Below are 24,179 nucleotides of genomic sequence, written 5' to 3'. Positions count from 1 at the left end.
AAAAAATGCCTAGAATCTGTTTAAAACTGTTTTGATAACATATTGAAATCTTATCAAAATACTATAAATGTAATGTTTAGCAGTCAATTATTATTACATACAAGATTACATAAAGTATCCAATCCTACCTCTGTCTCCAGTCCACATCTTACAGTATGCCTACTTGTCAATTAAAGTACACATTTTTTGCCTCAAACGGTCAATTTAGAATTTAGTAACAGGCGTGGTTTGAGAAACAGCTGTATTTACAAAGTGCAACCTGTAACGACAAATTATTCACTAAACGAAAAGCCTTTTAAGTCCCTCTCTGGAACGCGGAGTAAATTTAATACGTAAGGACTTATTGAAAACCTCCTTGGAGACAGAAAACTTTTACATTGATTGTTCATTCTGCTAAAATGCTTCAATAACTCATTTCTTATAACATTTCTACCATAAATGAATGAAAGTTTCTCAATTGTTTTAATTTATTGGCCTAAAATGTTGAAATTTTGAGGAAATGAGAGGTATAAATTAACCAAAAGACACCTTATAAAGAAGACAAAGAGGTCCATTAGTGGTATTAATTTTTTCTTTTAATCATCTTGTTTATCATAATCCATTATTTGTAGGCAGATTAGATAGATATTTGATCATGTGTTGGTCCACACTCTATTATATCTTGATGCGACTTTGTTCTGATTTGTCGAAGAATTTTTTCTCGAATCGACTGTAGATGTCGTCTTTTTTTTTTTTTTTTTTTTTATCATCATACTACATATCTATACATACAATACAATCGTCATATATATCATATTTTCAATATTATGAAGATAGTCCATACAACAGTACACGCATGCATACTCTCATACATTACATCATTAGCATTAAGATTTGTTTTATTTTTGTTTTCTTATCTTTTAAATTTAAAAGAAATTTAATAAAAACTATCTAAACACAACAACAATCAATCGTATTTATATTACACAACATTGCTCTCAGTCACAAATAGCATGAAAACAAATATTGAATGTATGCAGATGGTTTTCCAATTCCGTCACATATCAACTTTAATTTGACATTGTAAGCTGTTTACTAAAAGACTTCTTAGTTGAAATATTATAGAAAAGAAAGTTATTCGAAATCAGGGAAATCAATATTCAAAATTTAAAATTTATCTAATATGAACATCAATCATTTTATACAAACGAACAGTTTTTTTTTGTCAAAAGCAAATTTAGCCATCAACAAAAGTTTATCGTTAGAATCATCCGGACGAAATCCATAAGTTCTTACGTCCACAAAGTCATGTTCTACATTTTGTTTATACATTTGATAACCAACATCATTTGGATTCACTTGTTTTACTTCATCAGATCCACGATCATATTATATAATGTTCCCGGTTTCTTTCAGTTTTGCGATGAATTTATCAGAGAACAGTCTACTTTTCTTTATTTCCGCTTTTGAAATGATATCGTCGATTTCAAAAGCATTTATATCTACATTATCACCATCGTCGTCGTCATCGTCGTCATCATCATCATCATCATCGTCTTCATCATTATCATCATCATCATCATCATCATCATCATCATCATCATCATCATCATCATCATCATCATCATCATCATCATCATCATCATCATCATCATCATCATCATCATCATCATCATCATCATCATCATCATCATCATCATCATCATCATCATCATCATCATCATCATCATCATCATCATCATCGTCGTCATCATCATCATCGTCGTCGTCGTCGTCGTCATCATTATCACCATCATCATTTTGATCAGATTCATCTGACTGCTCTGGATTTGCATTTCGAGTTGATATTGTAGTATAGTTTTAGTCTGTTTTCATAGTTTCGAATAATTGCTGCTTACTAATTTCTGGTTGTTTGGTAACTTTGTTTAAATCTTCAAATTCAACTTTTTCGGAATGTATGTTTAAAAAAAGTGCATTCTTTTCCTGTAATTTAAGTTTACCATTCTCTACTATAGTGTTTGTTTCTGAGCTCCGTAGAATTGCGGTTTCATTTTCCATTAATTGATCATCATAGATATTGACAGTTTCTTGTAAGATACTTTTATTTCTATCTGAACTTGCATCTACTTTTGCAACTTTTTGAATATATTCAGCCATTCTTTTGTTATTTCGGTGTTCCGTAGATTTTGATTTTCGTTTTCTTTGTTTATTATCACTTTGTCCGAACATTATTTATATTCGTGCATTACTTTCAATCCCGTGTATTGTGATTGTTATATTGTCAAGTATACTACATGCATTTTCTTTAGACTTCATCAAATAAACAGGTAATTTATCCATATTAATAATAATTCTCTAGGTTAATATCTAGGTCGATGTTACAGTAATAAACAATCGGCTTAATCTGTCTTTGTGAAACATGAATACGGATCCTGGAAATCCTGGAAATCCTACATATATTGGAGATTTGTTTTCCTGTTGAAATTAACGTCCTTGCTTATCAAAGGTGCGTTCGAAACATTCTCAGATGTCGTCTTTCCTTATACTAGATTTTTCTCAAACTATTGAACTGAATATGACAAAACTTGACAGAAATGCTTGAAATAACCAGTATTACAAAGAAAAAAGTCGCATTCAGTTTATTAACAATAATGTCTTCAATATTAGGTCTCAACATAATAGAATTAATTAACGGAAAGTGGTTTACAATCATGATGAATATAATAAATACCATATAAATACAATACTTTTTAAACGGTCAGATACCTGCACTAAATGACTTTGTTAAGGTTTAAATCCTTCCTTACTAGTCGTGACTCTTTATATGCACATCTAGTTTAAATAATTTATGATTTGTTTTGCTATAATGACAGATGGGTGTTTGAGTCTGTGAAAGCTTTAGATACTATCTAAACATTTATGGAAATCAATAGAAATGTGAGTCACGTCATAACGTAATGTAGAATGCATTGTTACGGGTTGGAACAATAAAGTCTAATAGTCAAACAATTTAAAAATACCGTTATAATTACGAATTTCCAATATGTAATTAGTCTATTACGATCAAGTTAAACGGGAATATTAAACAAAATATTATCAAAAACAATAATAGCTTAATTCCAGTCATTAAACATGTTAAACGTATTGAGATTCTATCGTTTCATTTCCATGCAATTCGTCAAAAACAAACACCCAATGAATGAATCTGATATACATAACACGAGAAAATGTGATATGGATGCTAATGAGACAACTCTCCACAAGACAACAAAATGACACAATCAATAACAAATATAGGTCACCGTACGACGTTTATCAACGAGCAAAGTCCAGACTGCAAAGTCAGCTATAAAAGGCCCGAAAAATGACAAAAGTAAAACAATTCCAGCGGGAAAACTAACGGCATTATGTATCCCAGTTCAATAGTAAGATATGTGTTCCCACCTTATGATTATAAGAATGAATGCTACCTGACAAATGTATTGTTAATCTATCTTTTTTGCTTTGTTTAATGCCCCAATTCTTTTCCAGTCTGATTTATCGGCGTGGTTCATCTAAACAGATGATATGTATCAATTTGTTCATATGTGTATTTTCTTGATTTATAATTTACCAAAGTCTTCATGCTATCAAATGTACAATAGAAAAAAAAAACAATCGATAAGGGGTATTTATAAATGACACAACATCAATGCATGGACGGCAACATGAAAAAACACACACACAAAAGAAACCGCGCTTGTATTGCTGTTATTTAACTTAATGTCATATATGTCTATCATAATTGAAAGTTAAGAAAGTTAAGAAACAGAACACCGAATTACCAGTTTCAAAGTTCGTTTTATTTCTTTCTTCCACATTACTTATTCAGGATAAATCAAAACAACACAACTCATGCATACGGCATGCTCAATTAACATTATTTTCTAAAATGTGAAAGCCACAGATTAATATTTGGGATAGCAATCTATCATCTTAGAAGGAATAACAATGATAGATGATGTCCATTCACTTAAGTGCTGTGTGCTATTTTCATCTCTTGTAGGGGATGGTTTGTAAGAGTTTGATAGAATTACATGTACTAGGAGATGGCTTTGGAAATTATGCCTGAAATACCTTAGATTATGGTTTCAAACTACAGCCAGATCAGAATTGGATTGAATGAATGAATAACGTTTATAAACAAACAAATTTTAACACAAACTAACCCTTTAATGGTATATCAAACATCCAAAAAATGCTTCAACTAATCCTTCGCTTTCTAGAATTGTAAAAAAGTAAATAAAGGCAATAGCAGTTTACTGCTGTTCCACATATTGGTATAAAATGTATATCAAGCCGGTCAATTTACATTCAGATAACAATGCTTTCAGCTATAGTCTACCAAAGTTTTATTAGAAGGAACAAATGTTTTGATTGCATTTTTGTTAATCAATAGTTTTGTTAAATATGGAATATATTTGCTTTCTTTCATTTATTTGCTAAGCATCTTGAGTAGAGATATATAAATTTAATAAATGGTATAAATTATGCAGTATTGAAGAATTTAGAATTCATAAATTTCATGTTCGTCAGAAACTATATCAACTGAAGATATTTCTAATTTTTTTCCATATCTGACGCAAAACAATATTTACATTGTATGTATTTCTATCATTTTAAATAGAATTGTATAATTTCTTTACATTTAAACACAATGATACACATTTGTACGTAGCACGTTTTATCAGTGTAGAAAAAGAGAAAGATGACTGGACATATTTAAAAAAATAAAAGCTGAGTCAAAGTTATTTTTTTTTTACTTCTACCTTCTCAGTATTTTTCATATCTCCGTAGACATGTCAGAATAGACATTAATACATAGTTATTGTCAAATGCGAAAATACAAAACTGCTGATTAAGAAAATGAACAAAAAAAAATCTATCCTTGTTTTCTTATAATAAAAAAAAAATGAAACATTACAATAAGTCTGAAAGTCTGTTTAATACAAATGTCTTATGTTTTCAGAAATGGATCACTTAAATGTCGTATTTAGTAACAGTATCAGTATTAAGTGATCAATAATATATAATATGGGAGTTTCCGTACAATCCTTCCACCAAAGCATGTCGTATTTCAAATAGTTTATAGTTTGAATGATAATAAACCCTTGTCTTTTTCAATTTATTTGCAATGCTTGTAAAAATCCTCTACAAAGTACATATATGCAGAACTGGTATGGTTGCTCCAAATACACAAATCAACTAATGACATTGTTGTTGACACCTGTAAGCCACAATATGGCTTTCAAAAATGAGCAAAACCCAAACAAGAAGGTTGACAATATGTGTTATGAGACACACATAAAATAAAACCTAACTCTTTTGAAAAAAAACATTGGCAATCAACTCTTCTATGTTTCGAAACATTGCTAAATATGCTAACGACATTTGTATCTTTTTCTAGTATTTTGATATAGCTATGTCTTAAGTTGGATAATTCCACTACTTATTCTTGTTTGCATTTTTTAAAATCAATATGAATGTATTAGAAGAGTGTATCAGTGTACAATCTTTGAAATGGCTAGGTTAATAAAGAAAACAAAACTGCTGTAACCAATAAAAAAAAACCTTCATTATAATTTGTCAACATGATTGTCATATTTTTTTTCAAATCCACCAGTACTTTATAATGTCATTAGGACAGTTCTCTAAAGAATGCCAAAATCGGAACTCCTAGATATTGTTAATTAATGCGAACTATTTCTATACGATGTAATAAAGGTGCGCTAATACGACCTCACCATATGACCTTTGTCAATAAAAGAATATTTCCAATTACAGTAAGGACAATTGTCTAATTGGCACTCATGAAACATATTCTTATTTCTTTTTTATAATTAATCACAAATTGATACATCGTTTACGCCGTTTCCGACGCTGACGGCAGAAACAGCGAACCTTTGACTAACTTTTTACTCCTTCCAGGGGAGACCACATAGAGAGCTCTGTGATATATATCAAATAAATCACATGAAAAGAGTGCACACGCTTCAAAGAAGGGCGAAAGATACAAGAGGGACTGTCAAACACATAGATCGGAAATAAACGGACAACGCCATGGTAAAAATTAAACGGACAAACTAAAAATAATAACACACGTGACACAATATAGAAAACTAAATACTAAGCACCCGAACCCCACCAAAAACTGGGGGTTATCGCGGTTGCTTTGAAAGGTTAAGCAGATTCTGCTCCACATGTGGCATTCATCGTGTTGCTTATGTGATTACAAACCCGGTAAATAGTTTAATGCGGTAGGTCACATTTAAGAAAGGGAAGGGGGTTGTAGTAACGACGTAAGGAACATATCAGATATCATCTTTGAAACGTTTATTCCATAACGGTTAACAATGTCTCTCCTGTTTAACTTATCATTGCATTTATGTTCACAACTCATAAATCCATGGACAAAAAACAAAATCAGGGTTACAAACTAAAACTGAGGGAAACGCATTAGATATAAGAGAACAACGACACAACATTAAAATGTAACATACACAGAAACGGACTAAGTATTAGACAAAATCCTATGAGAATAACAAATATAACATCAAAACCAAATACATGAATTTGGGATAGATAAGAACCGTGACACGTCTTATAGTAATGTGAATTCACACTCAAAAATAAGAGAACACAAACGACACAACGGAAACACAACGTTAAAATGTAATACACACAGAAACGAACTATAATATAACAATGGCCATATTCCTGACTTGGAACAGGACATTTTTAAAGGAAAAAATGGTGGGTTGAACCTGGTTTTGTGGCATGCCAAACCTCCCTCTTTTATAACCATGTGAACATCCCTATTATTGAGAATAATTTATACTTTTGCAAACAGTAAATTTTATAAAATGCCTATACAAAAGATATAAGATAAAACTGAAGTATTAACTAATTACAGGAAACAACCGAAGCATTGTTAATGTACCATACCTATTATCATAAGGATGCCATGGTCAGATGAACCAGGCTGACAGACATGTACAGCTTTAATAAATCATGTAATACATAAGAATAGTTGGCATTATGCTAATAGTATCTGAAAAATTACTAAATTACGAATACATATGATTGACCAATGAAACATGAAAATGATATCAAGGGTAGATAGAACATGCACAGGCTAGACCGACATGTTCACCTTACACTCATTCCATGCACCAAATGTATATGACATATTGCTTATAGTTTTTGGTAAGCTGAACACAACACCTATTAACATTGACCAATTAACTATGAAAATAAGGTTAAGATCAGATGAAATGTTCTAGACTGACATGTACCCTTTACAACCATTAGATACACCATATAGAGTTGACCTACTGCTTATAGTAACTGAGAAACAGAAATATATATAGAGAGAATAAGTAGACATTGTTTCGAAGCATGAATTTTATTTGTACAAGGCTTATAATCAGACAGAGAGTTGGTCTTTGTAATGATGGTTATGATGTCAGGTACGTCTGTGAATAAAGCAAAATGAACTGCCATGATTGTGTTTTCAATTTGTAGTTCCCATGGTTACTGTAATTAAGAATAGGCACGAATTTCGAATACCCAATTTTAGATATTTTAAACTAAGTTCCTCCCCTTAAGATATATAATCTCACAACACATGTTGCGTTATGCTACTCCAAGATTTTCTAAGTTAAAGGGTAAATATCTTACTAGATATAGCGAAAATAGTTATCAAAGATACCAGGATTATAACTAAATACGCCAGACGCGCGTTTCGTCTACATACAACTCATCAGTGACGCTCAAATCAAACTAGTTATATGGTCAAACAAATACAAAGTCGAAAAGCATTGAGGACCCAACATTCCAAAGTTTTGTGCCAAAAAAGGCTAAGGTAATATATTCATGGAATAATAAAATCCGTAGTTTTTCCAAAAATTCAAAGAAAACAGTGTCTGCACGACCCTCTGTGCAGAGACTAGAAGCTAAACTGACATTCGTAGGCTACGCATATACGCTTCCGGTTATATAATCGAATGTCAACGGATCGGGAATATAACGTGAAAGAAACGCGGAAAGTGTCACAATAAGTGAATGAATTGATTACGCACATAGGTCATATTTTAACTATAATTATTGATACAATTGAATATATGTTAGAAAAAGTAGAAAAAAATCAAACTGAACGTGTGATAAAAACAATGCAAACAATTGAAAACAAAAAAATTAAACAAACATTCAATTTCTAAAAATAATTATATAAATTAAATATCTATACAGATATGCAACACATAATTAATTTAAATTGTTATAGGACGTAATAATTTCGCCTTGTAAACAACAAGGTGAAAAAAATTCTCGATATATCTTTACTAAGTGCAGACTTGGAGATGTATAAATAATTGCTGTTACAATATACCTCCCTCGTAAATCCACATGTATCGTAACCTATGTCCAAACGCTATGACGATTTCGCTGCGTTAAACGTTGCAATTAACACATAAAATAAACCTGTATTCTTATGTTGATGCATAACATAAAGAATAAATGCATTATAGCTCGGAAAAATGTACAAAATCAAAATAAAATAAAATTCAGCGAAATTTCATGGACGCTTTTGGTGAGATTAAAGTCATTTCAAAACATGAAGACATACGAATGAAAACGCCAAAGTTGAAGAGTTTTCCGTTGCTTGTACCTTTATAAATTTGGATAATATTGCACCAAATTAAGTTTAAGGGTAGATGTTGTTCATTATCGATAATATGCATTATTTCCACATCTACTAATTTTAGCAAGTCAACATAGCGTCTCCTTAGCTACGAAATGTCAACTGTGAAAAAATATTAATTAAAAATGACAAATGTTGGGGTTTAGATTCAAAAGAATAAAATCCATTTTGTTCTAGCGGTTATTTAAGAAATAATTATCCTGCAAGCTATAGACTTATTGGACATATTTAGCTTATCTCACAGGTTGTAAGGAGGAACAGCCATAATCATTGCATACATACTATCTCTTCAGTTTTTTAAATGTTCGTATTTGCCCTTTAAGAATCGAAATAATGTATAAAATCCATAGATTGTTGAAAATTTACAAATAGTCCGTGAAATTCGTCAAAGTAAATCTGAATTCGTTATGCCGATATGTCAACTGCAAAAGCCTTTTCCTATTTTATCTCTTTGTTTATAGATAAAAAAAAAAAAGAGAAAAAACGTGTGCATCGAAAGAATAAGTGTCTCCTGCTGTGCATTCATCATCAACCATGTGTATCAAAATCAATATAAGAAAATTATCGATGTGAACTTTGACAAAGTTGGCATAAGCATTGAATCTAAAATTATTCCATTCTAACTCTATGCAAAATATATTTGATATCCTATATAAAAAAAACTAGGAAAGATATTTTTAGGAATAAAAGATCAAATTTATTTCGGGATAGATGACCAACCTATCATCCTCCTTGATTTCGAAATTGATGACCAACCTATTCATCCATCTTGATTTCTGAATAGAAAACCGACCTACCACACCTTGATTTCGGGACAGAGAATCATCCTACCATCTCCCCTGATTTCAGGTCAGATGACCGACCTACCATCCCCCTTTATATTGGAAAAGATGACCGACCTTCCATCCCCGTTAGTGTTTGGATAGATGACAGTCCTACCATCCCACTTGATTTTGGGATAGACGACCAATCAAACATCCCTCTTTAACTTCCTTTGTTTATCTCTTTGTTTATAGATCCAAAAGGAGAAATATAGATATAGATGTGAACTTTGGTAACACTTGCTGAATTGAAAAAGTTTTCATAAGCATTGAATCTATCCCATTCAAACTCTATGCAAACTATATTTGATATCCTATATAAAAAACTAGGAAATATCATTTTAGGAATAAAAATATCGAATTTATTTCGGGATAGATGACCAACCGATCATCCTCCTTGATTTCGAAATTGATGACCAACCTATTCATCCATCTTGATTTCGGAATAGAAAACCAACCTACCACCCCTTTGATTTCGAGATAGAGAATCATCCAACCATCTCCCCTGATTTCAGGTTAGATGACCGACCTACTATCCCCCTTTATATTGAAAAAGATGACCGACCTTCCATCTCCGTTAGTGTTTGGATATATGACAGTCCTACCATCCCACCTGATTTTGGGACAGACGACCAATCAAAAAATCCATCTTTAACTTAAAGTATATGATAACCAACCTTTGATTTTGGCCAGATGACCAACCTACCATCCCTCTTAATTTCGGGATGGATGACAAAATTGCCAACCCCTTGTTTTGAGATAGATGACCAAACTACAACCTCCCTTGATTTCGGGATAAAGGACCAACCCCCTGAATTTGGGAATACATGATCAAATTTTCACCCCTCGATATCGGGATAGACTATCAACCCGTTGTGTTCGGTGTGGACGACCAATCTAACATCCCCCTTGATTTCGGAATAGATGACCAAATTCCCAAACATTGATTTCAGAAAGATGACTAACCTATCACCTCCTGGCTTCTGTGATACATGCCCAAATTAAAAACCCTTGGTTTTGGGAAAGATGATCAACCTACCATCCCCCTTGATTTTAGGATAGACGACCAACCTTACATCGCCCTTGATTTTTGGATACATGACCAAATTTACACTCCTTTAATTTCGGGATAGATGACCAACCTAACATCCTCTTGATTTCAGGATATACGACTAACATAACATCACCCTTTATTGCGGAATAGATGACCAATTACCACCCCCTTGCTATCGGGATAGACTACCAACCTAACATCCATCTTGATTTCGGGATAGATGACAAATGTACCACCCCTTTATTTCGGATAGATGACCAACCTACTCACCCTTGATTTCGGAATAGACAACCAATCGTACACCCCTCTAGATTCTGGGATAGATAAACAAAAATTACAACCCACGTGATTTCGGATAGATGACCAACCTTACATCCCCATTTATTTTGGGATATATGACCAGTTACCAACCCTCGATATCGGGATAGACTACCAAAATTTCACATCCCTTGATTTCGGGATAGACTATCGACCTAACATCCTCCTGAATCTTGGGATACATGACCAAGTAACAACCCTCCTAATTTCGGGATATATGACCTACCTTCCATTTAATTAATTTTGGAGAGATAACAGACCTTCCATCCCCCTTCATTTTAGGATAGATGACCAAACTACCATTTCCCTTAATTTTTGGATAGATGACTGACCGACCATCCCCCTTTATTTCGGGATACATGAACAACCTACCATCCCCATAAATTTCGGGATATACGACCAACCTAACAACCCCCTTGATATCGGGAAACATGACCAAATTGCCATCCCCTCGATTTCGGGATAGACGACCAACCTACCACCCCCTTGATTTCAGAATAGACGACTAAATTACCATCACTTCATTAAGGGATAGATGACCAACCTACCACCCCTTAAGTATATGTCAATGATATGGAGATAGAACTTATTACACAAAATTGTAAATCATATGAACTTAAAATGTTAAATCTGTACTTGTTAATGTACGCTGACGATATGGTTTTATTTAGTGAAAGTATTACTGATCTACAAAAGATGATCGATGATGTAAATGTTTATTCAAATAAGTATGATTTGTACATAAATTTGTCAAAAACCAAAATTGTAGTTTTTGAGAAACAGAGGGAAAATTAGACCAGAAGAGCAATGGTATATAAATGGAAAGGCTATTGATATATGTAACGAGTTCATGTATTTGGGAATTTTATTTTATTATACTGGTAACTTTGCAAATACTCAAAAGAAACTATCAGAACAGGGTAAAAAGGCTGTGTTTAGTATATTCAATACAATACATGATGATTATTATAATCCTGAAACTTTGCTGTCATTATTTGAAACTTATGTAGCAAGTATACTGAATTATTGCTCGGACATATGGGGATTTCATATGGCACCTAATATCGAAAAAGTTCATTTGTATTTTTTAAAACGTATTCTTAAAGTCAAAATGAGTGCTGTAACTAATATGATTTATTGTGAATTAGGTAGATGTACATTGAAAGGCAGTATAGAATGGTCAAATACTGGTTAAAAATTTTGAGTACAGAAAATTGTATATTAAAGAATTGCTATGATGAGATGTATGACAGAAGTTTCATTAAAAAGAACGATAAACAAAACTGGTGTTGTAAAATTAGAGATATTTTGTTTAGATATGGATTTAATTATGTTTGGTTAAACCAAAGTGTAGTTTGTAAAGACATTTTTCTGTCGCAATTAAAAGAAAGAATGCTTGGTGCATTCATTAGTGAAGTAACTATGTTTTTTGAGAATTCAAATAAATGTCATTTGTATAGATACATGTATAGTACACACACATTGCAATTTTATTTAGATAGACCTGTAAATTATATATACAAACAATACATTTGTAAATATCGTATATCAGCTCATATATTAAGTATAGAAACAGGTAGATATTATAATGTTGATAAAAATAATAGACTATGTACAAATTGTAATACTAGCTCTATTGAAGATGAATACCATTTTATACTTGAATGTAAAAAATATAGTCAAATTCGAGAAAAGTATATAAAAAAGTATTATTAGAGAAATCCTTCTACATACAAACTTATCCAGTTGTTATCTGTCAGAAATATTAAAGAATTGAATAACTTGGGTATATTTTTAAAATCTGCAGAAAAACTTAGAATTTAATTGCAGTAAATATTATTTTTGTTCTCACTTTATTTAAGTATTATAGCATTCTCCGCTCGTATTTCGTATTTTGTATTATGTATTATGTATTATATGTTCTTTCATGCACACCTTATATTTATATATATTATATATATCTTGTAAAATTCTTATATTGGTGTAAAATTGTTTATATGTATCCTATAAGCTGTATTGCTTTCGGAATAAAGTATTATATAATTTCGGATACATTACCAAAATGCCACCCCCTCGATTTAGGACGACCAACCTGCCATCCCCCTTTATTTCCGGATAGAAGATCAACCTATAATCCCCCTTTATTTCGAGATAGATTACCAATTACCACCTCTTTGAGTTCGGGATAGATGACCAACCTACCACCCCCTTGATTTCAGGATGAACGAACAACCTACCTCACCCCTTTATTTCAAGATAGATGACTAACATATCATCACCCTTTATCTCGAGAAAGATGACCAACCTACCATCACCATATTTCGGGATAGACGACCAACATAACAACACCTCTTTCTGGATAGATGACAGGTTTACTATCCCCTTGATTTCGGGATAGCCGACAAACCTTTCCCCCCTTTAATTTCGGTATACATGTCCAAATTACCACCCCCTTGATTTTTAAGATAGACGACCAACCTTACAACCCCCTTGATTTCGGGATATACGACCGACCTACCATCCCCTTGATTTCGGGATAGAAGACCAAATTGTCATCTACTTGATTTCAGGATAGATGACCAACTTGCCGACCCCTTGGTTTCTGGATAGGTTAACAACCTAGCATCCCCCTTGATTCAGAGATAGATGACCGACCTATTGTCACTCTTGATTTTGGGATAGATGACCAACCTACATTTGTACCATCTCCTTAATATAGGAATGGATGACCGACTCCCCATCTCTATGTGTATGGTTGGGCTCGAATTTGGTGTTGTATTTCTAAATAGAATAAACATTTTCGACCTATCACTTCACTTAAGAAACTGTGAACCATAAAGATTAAAAACAATTTGTCTTATTTTATAATTTGATGATTAATTAAATTGAATAACAAACTTAAACGTGTAGGTCAATACGTGCTTTCTTAGACAAATGATTGCAAGATGTTACATAGACATATTCTATTTGTATATCGTTATTCATACTTATCTGTGTATGTGTAACAAATGCACTTACATGTACGGAATAAATAAAAATGATAAAAATATTTTTCGTCTGAAAGAACTAAAACAATAGTAGACATGTGTTACATACTTGGACCATCCATGCGTTTCATTAAATATTTCATCTTTACCAATGTGTTACTTATGAAATATTTCTTCAAGTGTTGAGTTGTGTGATCAGATTTTTCCAGTTGTGGTTGATTCTATAATGTAAGTACAGTTATACATTTACATAGTATACTGTTCTAAGCTACTAACTTTTATAAAAATAGCACTAATGCCTTCTTACTTGTAAAGACGACGATATGTTTGAACTTTTTTGCTATATTTAAGCATTTTGGACTTTTTCCGTTCTCAAATCATATTTGCATGATATCAAATAATTAAACATAACATACCATTATCCATACATTTTTACACCAAAGGTTTCAAAGGGATAAAACACGATGAAATTCTAACAGAAATAAGTAAACAAATTCATATAAACAATGTTGGATCTATACAAATTACAGAAAAAGAATGTATTGTGTCTCTTAAAGACGTAGAGTCAAAAGATACGTTGGTAGTAAATGGTATAACATTAAGGAACAGGTCAATTAACTTTTTTGATGTAGAAAAGTCAATAACTCATGTTACCATAAAAGATGCTCCGTACGAGCTTGACGATCGTTATATTGTTGCTCAAATGATTCGATTTGGTCAAATTGTTCCCGGCTCTGTTAAAAGAGGTTATATAAAAGGGACCGAAATAGAAAATGGGGCACGGTATATCGATATATTGAACTGTGAGCCTGTTCTTCCTCTTAGAACTAGCCTAGGCCGCTTTGAAGTTCGCCTATTTGCTGACAATAACCGTACACCATGCTTTCATTGTAAGTTGATCGGTCATTCCTCATATCAATGTAAAGATCGTCCAAAAATTATGAATGAGCGAAGGTGCTATAACTGTGCTGCTATTGGTCATTTAGCTAATGCTTGTCCAAATGAACCGTATTGCTCATACTGCAACATAAATGGGCATCCTAGACGAGACTGTGAAAGTTTTAAGCAAGACCAAGAAAACCAAGGTTATAGTAAGCATGGTTCGGAAAATATTGAGGGTAGACAAGACACTAAATTAGATGCACACTCAGATACACATTCAGTTTGTGATAACGAAAACTTTTCCGAAAGTGGGAAAAATGACACTACAGATACTCTAAATGTCCTTATTGGCGCGTCCAATTGTACAAGACTCGGCGAAACTAATGAAAATTTATTGAATGCTTCAAAATCAGGTGCAAATTTTGAAAATTTCACACAAATTTTAGACATCGCTGTTCAGAAAACTGATAGTTTCAAAGTTGACAAGGTTGCTATTTGTCTCGGTACAAATGATGTAAGTAAACATAAGGATAACAGTGACCAAATAAATTTACTTGTGACAAAAGCAGTGGCTCAAGTGAAATCTGCCTATCCAGAGTCCCATGTTGGTCTTTGTAGCATCATACCGCGTAAAGGTAACAGTGCGCAAATAAACAGACTAAACCAATCGGCAACAAGCGTTAACAAGTTTATCAGAAAATTGTGCGCTCGCGAAGACAATGTAGATTATGTTGATTTAGAAAAACTATTCTTTAAAAATGGAACAATAATCAGATCTTTGTTTGACAAAGCCGACAACAGCGGTGTGCATATAAGCACTGAAGGTGCACAAAATATAAACAGAAAACTTGACGATTTCTTTCATTCTCCGAAACCGTGCGTACAGGAAATACACACACCAATGGACCCAAAACGAAAGAGAAGTGACGGAACAACCACACCTACCTCCGCGGATAGAATGAGCAAACGTTCCAATACTGAACCGAAAAAAGCTTAACTCAAAATATGTCAAATCAAACTGTATATGTTAATAAGAAATCAAAAACCTAAAATTGAAAAAAAAATGCATGCCTGAGTTTTTTAAATTTGTAAATATATCCACTACTTTCAAACATCATATTTGTATATTGTTTCTATTGATTGTAGACTGTAGTTTTTATTTCAAATATTATATGTATAAAAATAACTGTTTCAGGAAAGGTGAGCAGTATAAAGTCAAATTCTTTAATATTTATGATAGGTTGTTTTGTTTAACCAAATACGGTAATGCAAACGCATTATATGTGATATGTAGTGTATATAGTGTACATGTATGTGTTCAAGTTTACGTAAAGGTAAATACTTTTCATGAAGTCAAAAGTCTATTGTTTAGAAACAAAATTAAAGATCATCACGTGTCATTAAACGTTACATCAGAAGTAAACAAAATTACCTTTTCAAACTTCTACAATGAGTATAAAAATAGCATCAATAAACGTAAATGGCTTAAGAAATGTTAAAAAGCGTACATTAGTTTTTAATTGGATTGTTTTACAAAACATAGATCTTGTCTGTTTACAAGAAACACATTGTACACAGGACCAAACTTGGCTTTGGAGCAAAGAATGGAAAGAATTTGGGGGTGGTGAAAGTTTTTGGAATTGTGGTACAAACGAATCGAGAGGTGTGGGAATTTAAAAAAAAAAGATTTTACGCATAGCTTTGATGTCCCAATGATAGATGATAAAGGTAGAATGCAAATTGGGGAATTTAAAACTAACACTGCGGTTTACCATATTTTTAATTTGTACACCCCAAATAAGGGTTCTGAAAGGAAACATTTTTTTGAAAACTTGAAAAACTTTAAAAATGACTTGTACACAGATGATGGCGCAGATCATTATAATATCTTTTTAGGAGATTTTAACTGTGCGTTAGATAGAAAGTTAGATAGGTCCCCTTCACACCAAAATGATGATACAGGCTTAAACGAGTTGAAAAATATTCTATTGAATTTTGATTTATATGATATATGGCGATCTAAATTTCCAACAAATAGACGGTATAGTTTTCAAAGAGGCAATTCAAAATCACGAATAGATTATATTTTTTGTACGAAATCCCTTAGCTGTAAAGTTTTAAACACACGTATAATCACATTTCCTTTTAGTGATCATGACATAGTCACTTCAAAAATAAAATTAGATGACATTGAAAGAGGACCGGGAATGTGGATCATGAATCTAAATACAATTAAGACTGATGAATTTTCAAATGCATTTAAAACGTTTTGGGAAAATTGGGTTAAAAACAAGAATCGATTCAATAGCATTCAAGAGTGGTGGGATGTTACAAAATCAAAAATTAAATTTTTGACCATGGAAATTAGTCAAAAACTAAACCGTTTATCAAAACAAAATAATGTCATTGCGTTAGAAAAACAGCTTGAAAAATTGAAACTTCAATTAAACGAATCAAATAAATCATGTGACAAAATTTCAGAATTAGAAAATAAAATTAAGGAATACTATACTAAAAAAACAGTTTCCGCAAAAATTAGATCAAGAACTAAATGAGCCGAAGACGGGGAAAAGTCGACAAAATATTTTTTTAATTTAGAAAAGAAAAATGGACAGAACACACTATGGCAACGTGTAAAAACAGAAAACGGTGAGTATAACTGTGACATTGATTCAATCTTAAATGAACAAGTAAAATTTTATACTAAACTTTTTGCCACCGAAGGGTGGGACAAAACAGCGGGCGAACAACTTTGTCAATTTATCATAGACAAGGTAGGTAAGGAAGATCAAGAGATGTTAGATAGAGATATAAATATCTCTGAAGTAGAAAAGGTACTAAAATTACTTAAACAAAACAAATCACCTGGCGAAGATGGTATAATATCAGAATTTTATGTTTTATACTGGGATATAATAAAAGACGACTTCTTTAGTTTACTACAAGAAATCTTTAATGATACTATATTGAGTAACTCTCAACATAAGGGGGTCTTAACCTTATTACATAAAGGAGGGGAAAGGGAAAATATAAAAAATTGGAGACCACTAACTTTACTAAATTGTGATTATAAAATTATTGCAAAGATTCTATCTGAAAGACTTAAAATAGTATTGCCTAAAATTATTCATACCGATCAGAAGGGGTTTGTTAAAGGTAGAAATATAAGCGAGGCTAACCGAATGATTCAGGACATTATAGAATATATTGACAACGAAGATGAAGAAGGAATTATATTATTTTTGGATCAACAAAAAGCTTTTGATAGGGTTGAATGGGAATGGATAGATTTTGTATTGGAGAAATTTGAATTTGGCGGAAAATTTAGAGCATGGATAAAGATGCTATTATATAATGCTACTACGTGTATCAAAACTAATGGATTTGTATCAAGATACTTTTCTATTACTCGCTCCGCTAGGCAAGGGTGTCCAATAGCGCCTCTGTTGTATATCATACAAGCTGAACCCATGGCATGTGCGATAAGGGGTGACATTAAAATAGAAGGATTAAAATTACCAGGAGGGGGAGGGAACTTTATAGAAACCAAATTATGTATGTTTGCAGATGACACCCAGGTATTTAATAAAAATGAAAAATCTGTAGAAAATACTTTTAAAGTTTTGTCCTTATACGAAAAAGCTTCGGGTTCTAAAATAAACTATGACAAAACAAAAGGCTTACTATTAGGGGCTTCTAAAAGAAAACGATTTAAATTTGATAAAATCAAATGGATCACAGGCAATGTTAAAACTTTAGGGGTGTGCCATGGTTATGAAATAGATGACAATGATATTTGGAGAAAAATAATAGAAAAGGTTAAAAACTGTGTACATGTATGGAAAAGTAGGAAGCTAACATTTAAAGGTAAAACACTTATAGTAAAAAATATGATACTTTCTCTTTGTTCATACGAGATCGAAATACGAGGAATTCCGGATAAATATACTAAAGAGCTAAATAATATAATTTGGAACTTTATATGGGACGGTAAAGTGAACCAGGTAGATAGAAATGTCTGTTGTTTGGACGAAATAAAAGGGGGGATGGGAATGGTAAGTATAGATACGTTTATAAAAAGCAAACAAACAAAACTAGTATATCGTTTAATTCATGAGCCTTTGGAAAGCTGGAATGCGATCGGTAAGTATTGGCTTCGGAAATTTGACGAAAAATATAATGACACTTTTTTTGTATGTAAATGTTCAAGTTTGAAAGGTTTAGATATGAACCAACTACCACAAGTTTATCAGAAAATTATAAATACGTGGTCAGGATTTATTCAAAATGTTGAAATACCTCTATATAAAAGTGCTATTTTAAATACGAGGTTATTTGGAAACTTTTCTATTCGTTTCAAAAATAAACCATTGTTCTACTCTTCTTTTTTAAAAAGCGGTTTCACAACTATCCAGGACATTTGGAATTTAGAAACTACAGATTTCATCAGCTGCAATGAAATTTATAAGAAGTTGATTGATCGAAGAAATTGTATTTCCGAATTTTCAAAAATTAAACAGGCAATTCCTAAAGATTTCGTGCAAATTTTGAAATCTTGCGGAAACCAGAATTTGCAACATGAAAGTAAATTAGGATTTCAAATGACCTTGAGATCATTAAATTAAACAACCAAAAAATCAAACCATCAAAGTTAAAACTCAATTATATTCGTACGGTTTTAAATAAAGATGTATCTCCAAAATGTCAAATTAAGTGGGAGGAAATATTTGGAACAAATATACCTTGGGAAAATATGTGGTCGGGACTAAAATTTTTGAAAATTGAAAATAAAGTAAAAGAATTCCAATGGAAATCCTTGCACAATATTTTATATACTGAAGAAAGATTAAAAAAAAATGAAGATATCAAATGGAAAATGCCACATTTGTCAAAATGACAATACTTATTTTTCAGTTGTAGTACATCACAGTTAATTTTAAAAAACCTCCAAGAAATACTTATTAAGTCAAAAATAGGAATAAATAAATCTTTTGGTGAAAAGGAGGTTCTATTGGGTAAAAACACAGGAGAACTAAAATATGATAATTTTTTTAACATAATAATCATATATTTTAAATGGACACTATGGAAAATTAGGAATTCAATAAAATTTAATAAAACGCCTAAAACACCACAAGATATTTATAAAATCTGGAAACAAAACTTGAAATATAATCTAAAATTTGTTCTTCTTTTGAAAGGCGTTGATATCATTGATAAGACAAAATTGGAGTCTGTAATAATGAAAATTTAGACATTTTATATAGTATAATACAGCTTGAGTCAAAGTACATTTTTTTACGGTTTATAGTATTAGAATAATGATTGTATCAAAAACAAATGATCAAACAAAGTATTAGCCTATCATGCTTATTGTAGTAAATGCACATCTTTTATGTGGGTATCTTATAATTATTTACTTACTATTTTGAAATTAAAGTGTAGAACTGTTAGATGCTTCTTACATTATATGGATATTATATTTTTTACACTAAATGTATTCCAAGGTTAAAAGTGGATAACTTTTTTTATTGCCTTCTATTTCCCCTGGATAGATGGTTTCTTTTTGTAAACAGGGACCCTTAGCCTAATCCTGGACGACTAAGGTAATTGTACACAGGAAATATTTAGAAATAAAACGTTTATATGTCTTAAAAAAAAAAAAAAAAAACATAACATACCATTTACGAAGAGCTAGTTGCTTCTTGTTGGCCAAGTGTCGTTTAAGTATTTTGTTTTTAGATTGTACTACTAATTTCGACTTTTCCAAAAATGTTGTTTATTTTGTTATTTCTATATATGAAAATTAATAGAAGATAAATTACGGTTTAAATATTATCACATATTTTTTTATTTATAGTGTAGGCTTGCTTTCTTTTTTCACCGTATTTTTTTTTCTGTATAACTTATACAGCTTAAGCATTTCCTGAACCCTCTGCTGCCCGATGGTTTTCAAGATTGCATATTTTGACTGATTAACTTGTTGGATTCACTTCGTATATTACTTGAATTTTTCATATATTTAATACTAGATACACAAATTTGGCATATCTACTAAAGCTTCTTTACTCCAGGCTGTATCATCTACATGTAACGCATAACCAATATCGCATAGCTAAATTCTTCACGCATACCACGTATTGCACCTTTTTTAGATTCTTTAATAGCCTCGGTTGTTATCATATTCTCTAATTTTTGTGCTATTTTCACATTTCCTGACCGGTGTGAGAAGAAAAATTTCTCTTCACTAGTGAAAAATCTGTTCTCAGCAAATAATTGGTTGAAATTTAACTGTGACGTTATGTTTTCTTGTTTTCTTCGGAGTTTTCTTATTGTGACGTCATGAAAAAAGTCGACTGTGCCTGATGACGTCACATCAAAAGTAAACTATTTTCCTTAAATCTTTGAAAAGGAAGGTAAAAATCATAAGAGAAACAGATTCCACAACTGTAACTCGTGTATTACGATATTTCTCCATCCTCAAGAGTTAAATTTTAATTATTTAAAAAGCTCGGCAAGTCTCGAGCTTTAAATATTAAAATTTAACTGTCTCCAGTGGAGAAATACCTTTATACACTTCTAGCAGTTGTGGAATCTATATGTCTTCAAAGTTGCGTCATCAATGCGTGACTTCATATATCGACTGACGTCAAATTTTGACATATGATGTCTAGTTGACTTATTTCCTAGCATGATACGAAATGTAACCACATTAAATTAGAGTCAGAAAGAGGGCTAAGCAGAAGTTAGGACCATCTAGGATCATCTAATTTTGAGGGGACTGGAAAGTAGAGCTGAGCTAGCAAATTTGATGAAATCAGGATGTTTAGTTTAAACATAAGGACGGCCAGATTATTTATGTTCAATCTGACTGGGTTTGGCCAGAATATTCATTTTCTGATCATTCCCAAATTGACTACAAATTTGACCCTCTTCGTCACTTCTTATCATTAACCTTTCAGCCCGTTATGATACAGATTTCGTAATATTGTTATAAAGTGAGTCCTCGAAAAAAGTAGTTTCATTACCAAAAATGAAAACAATTAGCGAGTCTTTTTTTTTTGTTTCATGGACAAAGTTGTTTTGCTAAAATATATGATAATCAGATCAATACATGGTAAAATCTGTATCGCATGCTGAATCACCACTCGATCAATGTGTGCCCTCCGGACCGTCTGCCCTCGGAACTAATATTTGTTTCTCGTGGTTATGTAGCATGCGATACAGATTTTTCCATGGATTGTTCTATATTTATTGCATATGTTTACTATTTTACAAGAAGTATCAAATCAACAAGTACGTATGTCTGAATGTTAATGTTAATGTTAATGTTCAATCTGCCTTGGTCCGCCTGAGGCAGAATATCTATAATCTGATCATTCCCAAATTGACTACAAATCTGCCATTTTTCACCACCCCTCAGCATCAAACGTTCAGTCCGTTATGATACAGGTTTATGGGTCAACTCTATTGCATGTTAAGCTCTAACGGCTTCAATTGGTGATTTGATGGTCGCAAATTTAGTTTATTGGCGATAATATTGTTATCTCCTTTCTAATGAAACTGAAAGAAAACAACGTTAAATCATACATTTAATATCTGTCATACGTCGTCTGTTATGAATTGGTGTCATAAAAACTGTTGACGTCATCCCATCAAAAAGAACGTTACAAACGATGTTGTATTAGAATACGTAATATCATTTAACGTGAGTCCTCGAAAAGAGAAGTTTTATGATCCAAAAATGTTAAAATTAGCGAGTCTTTTTTATTAAGATTTCATGAACGAAGTTATATTTGTTTAGGTGAACAGAAAGGGAAACGTTCACTCCATATCCCTCAAAATAACAAATGATAAAACTTCTTTCCGAATGTTCTGTTTATGTTGGATACATTTGAAAAGGATTACAGAAATGTATATCGGGCCAGAATATTCATTTTTCATGATTGATAAGACAATCTAAATGGGGCCCAGAATATTTATTTCTAAAATCTGTCAGATCCAACCCTAGAACCAAACGATTGTCTCCTTACATATTATGCGGATTCTATTAAAAGTATATAGTAAACGGATTAATACACAACCTAACATTTAGTGGTAACATTTGGTCAAATTATACATCATTATGTAATGTAACAGTAATGTCTCGACTATCGAATGTTAGATAATTACAGATCAATATACAGTTGTGGTAACATTAGTGCAGAACATATGCAGACGCGTAGCTACGTTTACGTCAAAACGCCCGGGTGAACACTTGCATTTTTATAATCTGAATAAAATAAAAAGAACTGGTTAAAACACCACAGCCTTGTAATTGCGATTAAAAGTGACGAAATTTACTTTTAAACTTAATTGTGCTTTATTCTGCTTTTTTAACATATTTGTGTTATTCGAGCGTCACTGGTGGATCCTTTGTAGACAAAACGCGCATCTGGTGCAAATATAAAATTTAAATTCTGGTATATATGCTGAGTTAATTCATATTATATATTTGTTCATTTTGTGTTAAAGTTTGAATCGACTGTGAATATTTCACTTTTCTTTTGTTAAAAGCAATTCATTATGTTATCTGCTGAGGTCGTAGGCGTCAATATAATCGCCGAGAGTCGGGCGTACACGAATAAATTATCTAGCTACGCCACTGGTATGTTCAATATATTTATAATTTTATGTGTGATAAGAAAAAATTACTTATTTCTAAAATCTGCCAGGCTTTCCCCTCAGAACCAAACGGTTGTCCGCTTACATATCACGGAACTAATTTTGTTAATATAAATGATAAACAGATCAATACATGGTAAAATCAGTATTGCATGCTGTATCACCACTCGACCAATGTGTGCCCTCGGGACATTCGGCCCTCGGAACTGATATTTGTTGCTCCTGGTGATACAGCATGCGATACGGATTTTGCCATGTTTTATTCTATATCGATTGCCGTATGTTCACTATATTACAAGAAGAATCAAATTAACAAGTACGTATGTCTGAATTTTTGCAGTGTAAGTTTTCCTTAGTTCTATATTAAACATTTGTAAAGCCTTCATTTCTTCGTATGTATTTATCTTGTAATAAATCGTTAATGTTTTTCATATTACGTGAATTTAACTTAAACTTAATTCTTTATTCTTTATAATTTGTTATGAAAAATTATAAGAATAAATGATTGTAAACATTTTACAATGTTTCTAATAGTCAATTATTTCCATTCCAAAATTTCATGTAACTTCAGCCTAATTACAATAATACTGATAATTAAATGAGTTTAAGGTTGTACCGTTATTTATTTTTTTTTGGTTCTCCTAACAAAAGATCTTAAATATTGAATAGGTAGAAATCTTAATGTGTTATTGATATTTTCCATGCTATCAATTCAGTAGTTCTCAAATATCTCG

This window comes from Mytilus galloprovincialis, chromosome 12 (genome assembly GCF_965363235.1).
Source record: "Mytilus galloprovincialis chromosome 12, xbMytGall1.hap1.1, whole genome shotgun sequence".
Taxonomy (NCBI): Eukaryota; Metazoa; Mollusca; class Bivalvia; order Mytilida; family Mytilidae; genus Mytilus; species Mytilus galloprovincialis.
The sequence above is the reverse complement of the archived record's forward strand: the minus strand, read 5'-3'. Positions refer to the sequence as shown.